Genomic DNA, 10510 nt, shown 5'->3' on the forward strand with positions numbered 1-10510 from the left:
TTTAAGTTTTTAGTTTTTTTGATTCTTTCAATTTTATTTTATTCGTTTTGTATTTATTCGTGTTTATTTTAAAAAAATTACAAATGTTTAAAATTTAAAAAAATATATAATAGTTTAAAAAAAAATATAAAAATAAAAAAATTCTACTTTTAATTTACATATACAGTGTGCGACAAAACTAAAGCACAGAGTCTACCTTGTCGGTATTTAAATGAGTAAAATCACATAAATTCCAAAGATGTTTTATTGATTTCTATTATTAGTTTCATGTATTCTTCTTATAAAATTAACAAAAATTAACAAAATCAACTTATTAAAACAAAAATAAAATTTGAAAACTAAAGCACATAAATTCACATTAATTGTTTGTGTAACGGTTTTTATGATCCAAAAATGTTGGATATGTGTAGTTATTCTAATTAGAAAAAAATAAATGCAAATTCAGTTGCAGTTCGTTATTTAATACGGTTGGTTTGTATGTTAAAAGTGAAAAGATATTTCAATGGATAAGAAATTTTTAAAGAAAAAGAAAATCGGTTATGATTATTGCAAAAAAGTTTGGAATAAATCATCCTAATATTTCCCAAACATTTAGCCGATTTCGCAAATCAAGCTCTTTGGTTAGAAAAAGAGAGGTAGACGGTCTGGAGAGCAACCGAACGAGAGGAGATGAGTCATTCGGGCAATAAAAATTACCCTTTTTATATCGGCAATATCTATTGTAAGACAATTGCAGTTAAAAATATTACAGAGATCCATGCCAACGTGAGCTGTCTATGGGGGAATTTTCTACTACCTGTAGCTAAAGTTAGTGAAAAGCCGCATTATTTATTTAAAGAACAGACTGGCGCGATTGAATTTTGAGGATTCACATAAATTGAACGATTACCAAATGGCAAACTGTACTTTTTTCTGGCGAATCGAAGTTTAATATCAAAGATTGAGATGGGCTGAAGCTGGTAGGCAGACCGAAGGGACAACGCCTAAATCAACGTTATAAAACAAGCGCGATGAAACATGGTGGTGACAATGTGCTAGTGTGGGGTTGTTTTCCAGAGAATGGAATAGGGCCAATTCATCATATAAACAGTACAATGGACAAATATAGGCATAAACATATTTTTCAGAATATTATACTGCCGCATGTTGCAGAAGAAATGGCTATAAAATGGAGTTATCAACATGAAAAAGACCAGAAACATACTCCTATTTGTGTAAAACAGTGGGTTTTTGATAAAAGGATTGAGGTTTTGAAGTGACTCGCACAATCCCATAGAGAACCAATGGTAAATTGTAGATCGAAAAATCAGACGTGAGAATTGTAAAAATATGGCCGTTTTATACATACATGTAAAGGTAGCATGGAAAAGCATTTCCTGGGACACATCAAATAAATTAATTGAGTCCATGCCTAGCCGATGTGCAACTGTATTGAAAAATAAGGGATACGCAACCAAATATTGAAAGACATAAATTTTTCAATCATAGAACCATTTCGTGCTTTTGTTTTGTCGTACCACATTTTTGAGTTTATATATATTTTTAATTTTTTAAAATTTTAGTAATTTAAATTTTTTTACTTTTAACTTTTGTATTTGAATTAATTTATTTTTTGTATTTTAAGTTTTAAATTTTAATTGAATTTAAATTTTTTTTTAATTAATTTAATTTTTAATTTTTTTACATAGCTTTTATTTTTGTTTTAATTTATTCTTTTTTTGTATTTAAGAAAAATGTTTTTCCCAATACTTGACGCTGCTAATAATTACCTAGTGATTATCGCTAATTATATTATATTGTTGCTCAAATATTCTAAATTTTCTTAATTTTGTAGTTGTTTTCCTACCAATTTTTTTTTTTATTTAATTTTTTTGTATTTTAAAAATTTTTTTTTCAAACTATTTTAAAGTTATCTTTAATTTTTTCTGTTATTTTTTTCTTTCTTTTTTAATTTTTGTTATATTATGTTTAAATTTTTTCAATTTTATCTGCATACTAGCAGGCGTCACTAATAATTACATAGTAATTATCGCTGATTATATAATACTTTACACTATTGCTTAATTACATAAATTTTGTTGTTTTTACTATAAAATTTTACTGCTTTATCGTCTACGCCCGCCACCTGCGTAAGTCGCTTAATTAATAGTGATAGTGCGGCGTTTATTATTTATTGTCGCTTGTGTTGTTGCAGGAAGTAATTGCGTCTAGCAACTTTACACTTTAGACTTTGTACCTGAATTTCCATATTGCCATTTGTGTTCTTTCTCAAACGATAATATTTTACTGAGAACGCTCTCGGTCAGTTTTTGTTATTTTTAAAGAAAAAACAGTTGTTTAATATATGTATATATTTAATATAAAAACGTTCTTTTTTTTTTGTTAAAAGTGCTATACTTACATTTTGGTATGCTCTAAGGTTCGCGGTCCCCTCATGTTTTCGATACGATTTGTTGTTATTTTAAGTATGGCAAAATTCCCCTGAAAAATCGGAGACATGCTATCGAGTTGACAAATAACCGGCCTGTCTGTTATGGGTACACTCACACAGATCAAGCTTATCTACTACTACTCACCGAACCGAACAAGGGTTAGATCGTCGAAATAATCAACTTGTCTTCTCGATTCCTTTTAATACTATTTGTCTCTGAATATACCGGCATTCCCATAACAATTTGGAGAGTTTAAGCTTACAACATTAACAATCACCCTGTATTATTGTAATACTAAATGAAAGTATTATTTTATTTAAAAATTAAAAAAACAAGGTTGGCAGCCATTCAACAGCAATTTCTCTGTTTAGAATTTTGTTTTTGAGAACTATTTTGTTATTGCTGAAAAAAAATAAAACTAAAAAAGCAAAAAAAGAAAATATAAAAACAAAAGATTATACAAACTAAAACATAAAATTAAATGATAAAATAAAAATAATTAAATAAAGTAAAAATAAAAAGCATAAGGTAAACATTAGGATATTAAGGACCACTCCTAGTGGCTCTGCTGTATAAATTGTTTTCAAATTTTTAGGGTATAAAAAACTAATGCAAAATAACGTAACATCACTTTCAGGTTTACAGGAGAAGCAAAAACCGTATAAAAAGAGAACCACTTGAGATATTGAAACAAAATTTTCAAATCTGAATTAACATGAAACTATAAGTATATTTTAGAAAAAAAATAAGGAAAATTAAGCAAATTTTATAGTAGGTGTCTTACGTTATTTTGAATTTTCATTTCTGAAACAAAATAACGTATGATCAATCTAAATTTATAAAAAAATTAAAAATTTGAATATTTATACTTTTTTTAATTTTAAATAAAAACAGTTGCAAGTTTTTCATATTTCATGTTATTTTTATTATTAATATGTACATAAGTACCAGAAAAAATTAAATATTTCAAGCTAAAAAATGAGGATAATGTTTAATTATTATTTAATTAAATAACTAATTATTCAAAAGGTATATTGTCATAAAAGTAATAACAGTCTGCTGGAATTAAAGCTTGTAGGTCCTGCAGATGTTGCCATTTCTTCTTAGTTATTGTAAAACTTTGCAAAAGAATAAGTTGCTGAATTCCTAAAAAGCACGGCCTGATCACTTGGATCATGGAGTCGCTAAACCGAACTCTGGCGGCTCCTTCTCTACCCATATACCGAGGGAGTTGTGGGTGGGAAGAAGCCGTTGGAGAAAAGGGACAGTGAGCTTCTTCACGGATGGGTCAAAGGTGGAGGGGTCACTGTCAGGAGCTCTTATCAATTCCAGTCTCTCCAACTTCCTAAGTATTCCAGTGTCTTCCTGGCCAAGATTGGAGCCACTAAAGGCAGTAGATTTACTACTCCGGAGTGCAGGCTCCTTCAGAGGAGTGACCATCAACTCAGATAGCAGAGCGGCGATACCAGACTTGAACTCATTAACAGTGCGTTCACGGTTGGCCAAGGAGTGCGTAAGCTCGCTATCAATAGCATCGAGTGTCTTTGTGATAGGAATGATATGAGTGGAAACATGAGCTAGCAAGAAGAGGCACCAAGAACCGCTATCGGTAAAAAATGTGAGCGGATCTGTGTCTCCGTATCCTATTCCATTACTCCTGGGTCACAATTTTTACCCACGCAGTTGAAAAGTCTTTTGTCCCAAGATCGTTCGCGTGAGATCTAGCGATCTCTTTGCCCTCAGTAAGGCAGCCTTTCCCTAGTTTTGGGGCTTGTAACACGCCATTGCCCTATTGGCTTCCACGCAGTAAGGCTGGGAATCCTACCAGACGCCATCTGCAGAAGCTGTATGGAAGAAGATTAGGTGGAAACAACTCAACACTTCCTTCTTGGCTGTCTTGCGAAAGGGAGGTCAAGACTTAATCACTTGGGGCGTATACCTTCATCCCACCGAACTGGCGGGAAGCGTTTTGTTATTTTATAAGTTCGAACACATGGGTTCTTCTTTTCTATGGCCTCACAAAGGACTACATATATGTATATAGTAAGTAGTTCACGTTCGATCAACGATGTAGCCGAAACTAACCAAAGCACATTGAACTTAATCACTAAAAATAAGCATAAGCAATAGATGAAGGCTAACTTCGATATAAAAAAGCAAACACTGTTATATTTACATACATGAGTGATGATACCTTATTTTGTTTAACGAAATCAAACACTGGATAATACGTTTTTTTTTTTGAATTTTTATTATAGCTTGAGTATTTTTGATCAAAAGCTTAAAATTTGTGACACATATGTAATATGATGTGGTGAATCGTAATCAGTAAAACTCAATTTTGAATTTTTGATGATACGTTTTTGCATTTCAGGTGACGATATGTACATATGTATAATGTATAAAATTTTGGAAATCTATATACAGAACGTGCGTTTAAAGAGCTTATTGAATTGTGCGGCAAGTCTTTAAAAGGCTGTAACTACAAAAAAATGTTTTAAATACTAACTTAAAATTTAGTATGGTATTTTTAGGGCGGCTGAGGGGGTGGAAAATGCCTTCCGCATCATCGGTGCTATTGTCACAGCAGCGGTATGTGCCAGTTCGGGTGATTTGTTGGCTTTGAGCTTGCCAGTGGCTACTTGCAGCTCTTCAAGGGTGAACTGGGGGATTTGCGCAGTACTTAGAGTTTTTTCTGAATCACTGGCCTTTATTTCGCGTGTGGGGAATAGTGTGTTCACGATGTGATCCATTTTGGCAGCGGTTACGTCAAGTGGCTTTGCGCGAGCGCCGAGATTTTTCATCACTATTTTATACCCTAGCCCCCAGGGGTTTCTGTTTATATCCTCCCGTAGTTCCTCCCATTTTTCTTTTTACTGTCGTCGATGGCGTGCTTCATCTCCTTTTTGCTGCTTTTGTATTGCTCGTCTTCTTGGAATGCGGCTCCTCTGTTGAATCTGTGAAGGCGGGAGGCATGTGCGTCTGAGTTGGGCGATATTTTCAGTCCACCAAGAAACTGCTGCTTTACGTTTGCTGTGGGAAGCCTTGGGCATTGATTTTTGGCAGGCTTTGGTTTGGTGCTCGACTGTTTTTCTTGCTACAATGGAGGGGTCGCTAGATGGGTTCTGCTAGTCTATTGCGGCGATTAATTTCGATGTGTCTAGTTTCGTAATATTCCACTTCCGTGTTCCCGTGTCGATCATGAAAGAGATGTAGTGATGATCGCTGCTGGTGTAGTCCTCCAGGACTTTCCAATTATTTATTGAGCCTGCCATGCGTTCTGTTGATAGGGTGATGTCTGGTGTGGTTTCCTCGCATCCAGGTCTTCTGAACGTGGTTGCATTTCACGTATTGAGCACTACTAGACCTAGCCGCGCAGCCATTTCTAAAATTGGCTTTCGTCTCGAGTCAGTGTTTGGCATGCCCCTCCTTTCCTTTAAGGAACAAATCTATACTATACATTAAAATCAAAATAAACAATACATTTGGGAAATATAAATAATAAGTAAAACAAGAAAAAACGTTAACTTCGGTTGCACCGAAGCTAAATACCCTTCACAGGTGCGTTTCTGTTATTAACTATGTGTTCAGTTTGTATGGAAGCTATATGCTATAGTAATTCGTTCTGAACAATTTTTTTGGAGATTATATTGTTACCTTAAGCAGTAATCCATGCCAAATTTCGTGAAGATACCACGTCAAATGCGAAAGTTTTCCATACAAGCCCTTGATTCCGATCATTCGGTTTGTATGGCAGCTATATGCTATAGTAATCCGATCTGAACAATTTCTTCTGATATTACATTTTTTCTATAAACAATAACTCATACAAAATTTCGTGAAGATATGTCGTCAAATGAGGAAGTTACCTATACCAAATTTCGTGAATATATCTTGTCAAATGTGAAAGATTTCCATACAAGCATTTGATTCCGATCGCTCAGTTTGTATGGCAGCTATATGTTATGGTGGTCCGATATCGGCCGCTCCGACAAATGAGCAGCTTCTTGAAGAGAAAATGGCGTTTGCAAAATTTCAAAACGATACTTTAAAAACTGAGGGACTAGTTCGTCCCGTAGTATACAGACGGACATGGCTAAATCGACTCAGCTCAACATACTGATCATTTATATACATATAGCTTCGTCTCCAACACTTCCTTCTGGGTGTTACAAACTTCGTGAAAAACTTAATTTAACCTGTTCAGGGTATAAATATATTTATCAAAAAATAAAAACCTCTGAAAACTATAAATTAAAAAAATTACATAATATAAAACAGTAAAAATAGTTAAATCCTATAAAGAAATATACGAATATATAATAAAATCTTCAAAATAATATATAAATAAATATGAAATTAATAAACAAAGCAGATAGGCTAATTTGGCGATGATGAAATCTCTACAGTCCTTCTCCATTAGATTTTTGTGGTTATAAATATTTTCGAGATAACAAAATCTGTTCGAAGCATGCATTCTATTTTCGAAAAAATATTAACTAACAATAAATTCGGTTTATGGTTAATATATTATATATGAGCAACATTTCTAGCGACACTCTAAGCACATTTAATGAATTTTTAATCATACAAACAATAAATAAATCAGCTGCATATACCTATGTACATACTTAAGCGTATACATAAATAACTAAAATTCACATACATATGTACATGCATGTGTACACATACAATATCCCAACAACACTTATCGATACATGAACTTACAAAGAAAGTTGCTCATTCTTGTAATCCTTTCATATATCTAGCTGATTTTGTTCATTATCTGTTTGTTGTTATTCTTCTCTTCATTTTTGTTTTTGCGTCAGGCTGTTCCAGTTAAGAAATTTGGCGCCGGCATGGACGAGAAGCCGAGATATGCCGCAGATGACATTGGTTTTGCTTTTCATTTGTTTGTGTTTTTTGTTGTACATAGTATTTCCCTTTTTGTTTTCAATATCCTTAACTGTTTAAATGTCTATTTACATACATATGGATAGATGGCTTTTGTTTGATTTTGGACTGATTTGGTATTGAATTTTTACATCATTTTTAAATTACTTTTTGTGTGTTTTTACATTAAAAGACACCAAAATTCTAAAAAATAAAAAACAAAAAAAGTGTATTTTAATTTGTTATATAATAAAACCTATCTGTTCAAGGAAACCCCGTGCACAAAAAGATGTACTCAAGTTGATATATTATTGTTCGGTTTACAACAAACTTATGTTTCTTCGAATATGGAATACCCAATGGTGGCAGTATGTGATCCTTGATGTGTTTAATATTATAATTCTATATATTTTTGTGAAACTTCTTAGAATTAAAAAGCAAGTGTATTTGTTATTTACATATGTATATGTATTTGAAGTTCAATTTAAAAAAGTGAAAAATGAAATAATTTTTTTTTTAAAAAATATTTTGAAATTACTTTAAATTAAAATTTTCTATTTTCGAAATTTTGTTTTTTTTTGAATAATATTTTGAAATTATATTTTCTTAAAATTAAAGTTTAGTTTTTTTTTCGTAAATGCAACATTTTTTCTTCGAAATAAATTTTTTTAAAATAATTTCGTTTCGAAATAAAAAGTTTTCAAAAATAAAGTTTTGAAATTAAAATTACTTGAAATTAATATTTTATTCTTTTATTTTCAAGAATTGTTGTTTGTCATTTTTTCAAATATTTTTTTAGAAATAACATTTTTTCAAAATTTTTTTTTAGAAATAACATTTTCAAAATATTTATTTTGAAAAACATTTTTATTACCAAATAAATATTAATTAGATAAAATTAATTAATTTATTTCATTTAACTTATTTCAAAAAAATTTATATTTTCGATGCTTACAGACATAATTTTTTTATTCTAAAACTGTTTTAAAAAAACAATGGTTTAGTTTAATTCTTTTTGTTTCTTTGCATTTTCTGTTCCCACTTTTACCATTGGAAGGTTTCGAAAAAGGCCCAAAAATAATAATTCCGCTCAAACTTTAAACGCGCGAACATGATTCCCGGTCGAACTATTCAACCGATTTGCTTATTTTTAATGTTCACAAAACACCTGGCTATCGTCGCTATTATTTTTATAATTTATTGAAAATGTTGTGACAAAAACATTTTTTCATGATTTTGGTAGGGACGAAACTATTCACGTAATTTTAGAATAAATTGGTGTTTGTGTTTCAAATGATCCAAACATGAGAAATCGTGTCCGCCAGTGAAAAAACGCATCTCATTCACCCAGCCATTATCTCCGACAGATGTCATCAAAAAATTACGAAAAAAAGATCTGTTGTAGAATAAAAATTTCTATGAAATAAAATGTTTAAAAAAACAGGCCAGATAACCCTACTGACTCCTTAAAATACCACGAATGCAAACAAATACCGTTAAGAATAGTATAAGCTACGAAAATGGAACTAATTTAACCCTTTTAACCGCTTATTTTCTACGCTAGGTATCTTTACTGGGACACGGTTCGGCTCAAAAGGGTTAAGCGAAAATTTTTTTGAAATATATTTTTAAAAAAAATTTACCTTTTTTTTTGAAATAATCCACTTTTAGGCACATTGACCACTTCACCAATTTTTACACAGCAAGTTTCAACCAAAGCATACAACTTTCCTCCACCTTACTCACGCGCTTATTTCGTCCCCATAACTGTATATTTAAGCAATTGCAACAACAAATAAAATGACACTGGGTTTCAAAAAGCAGGCGGTCATAACTAAACCACTGGCTATCTCACACCTTTTACCCATTGCCTCAATTAAAAAAATAAATTACATACATATATAACATTAAGTTAAAACATACTAACTTTTCTTTCGTTACTATCTTTTAGGCGCGTGTTGTCCGGTTCCGATGAGCATTCGTTGACCTATCGCACTATTGAACACCCGCAGGCCGTGAAGATGCTGCAAATAACATCGACACACTAGAAGATGTTCAACTATGTGGCCAAAGGTGCATTCGAACAAACGTTGCTTGGGTACACGTCAGATCCTCAGCGAAGAGGATGAAGTGCAACCGAATGGACGCATCTTCAAGAAGCAATATGGGCGAGTATAAGTGGAAGAATTTTATTGAGACCGATCGCATGGCTACGTCCTTCGAGGCGCGGTCTGCGCAGAATGTGGTCAGAGCGCCCGGCAGAATATTGTTATCTTTGCGGAGACGCGCGCCGAATGGATGATTGCGGCGCATGGTTGCTTCCACGAGCGATGTCCATTGTAACTGTATATGCCACACTAGGCGATGATGGCGTGGCTACATTGTGAGTACATACCCTGTCTAGAAGTTATGTGGCGCAATTAACGATTTTATTGTTGTTGTTTTCATACAGGCATCAGCGAGAACGAAGTCACCACAGTGATTACGTCGCACGAGCTGTTGCCAAATTCAAGCAGTTGCTGGATAAATGCCCCAATGTAAACACCGTTATCTACATGGAAGATCAGTTGCATAAGACCGACATAACGGGCTTCAGGATTTGTGCATGCGTACTCTCCTTCTCGCAAGTTGTGCGCATGGGACAAGAGAGCAAGTTTGGTGAGTGTGAAATGGTTAAAGGATTTAAAAAAATTTTAACGAAAAACTGAAAAATAATAATGAAACCACAACAAAAAATAATTACTTAAATATCTTAAAATTAATTTAAAAACTTTAATATATTTTAATATTTTTGTAAAAAATTTATTAACGCATTAAATTAAAAAAAATTTATAAATAAATAAAATATTTAAGAAACAAATAAAAATTAGTTATTAAAATACTTTAAAAAGTTAAATAAAATAAATTAAAAAAATAATATTTTTCATATACATGCATAATATTTTTATAATAAATAAATTGTGGATTGTATGAGTAATTATTAGAACATATTATCAACTTTAATTAATTATTAAATTATCAAAAGTATATTGTAACAATGGCTCAATATATAATATCTTTTCCAAAATCTCTCATAGAGGCGTTCCACCCAAACCCGGGACACAGCCCTTATTATGTATACTTCGGCTGACAGGCCAAACCGAAGGGCTGTTTTTCTCATCAAAATTTATTGAACAAAAAGGTTT

The 10510-nt window shown here is 32.2% G+C and overlaps 1 pseudogene; it reads left to right on the forward strand.

The window, feature by feature from the left end:
- Positions 1–9276: 9276 nt before the first annotated feature.
- Positions 9277–9983, forward strand: LOC126767087 (long-chain-fatty-acid--CoA ligase 4-like; annotated as a pseudogene).
- The last annotated feature ends 527 nt before the right edge of the window (positions 9984–10510 follow it).

The sequence above is a fragment of the Bactrocera neohumeralis genome, unplaced genomic scaffold (assembly GCF_024586455.1).
Source record: "Bactrocera neohumeralis isolate Rockhampton unplaced genomic scaffold, APGP_CSIRO_Bneo_wtdbg2-racon-allhic-juicebox.fasta_v2 ctg3994, whole genome shotgun sequence".
NCBI lineage: Eukaryota > Metazoa > Arthropoda > Insecta > Diptera > Tephritidae > Bactrocera > Bactrocera neohumeralis.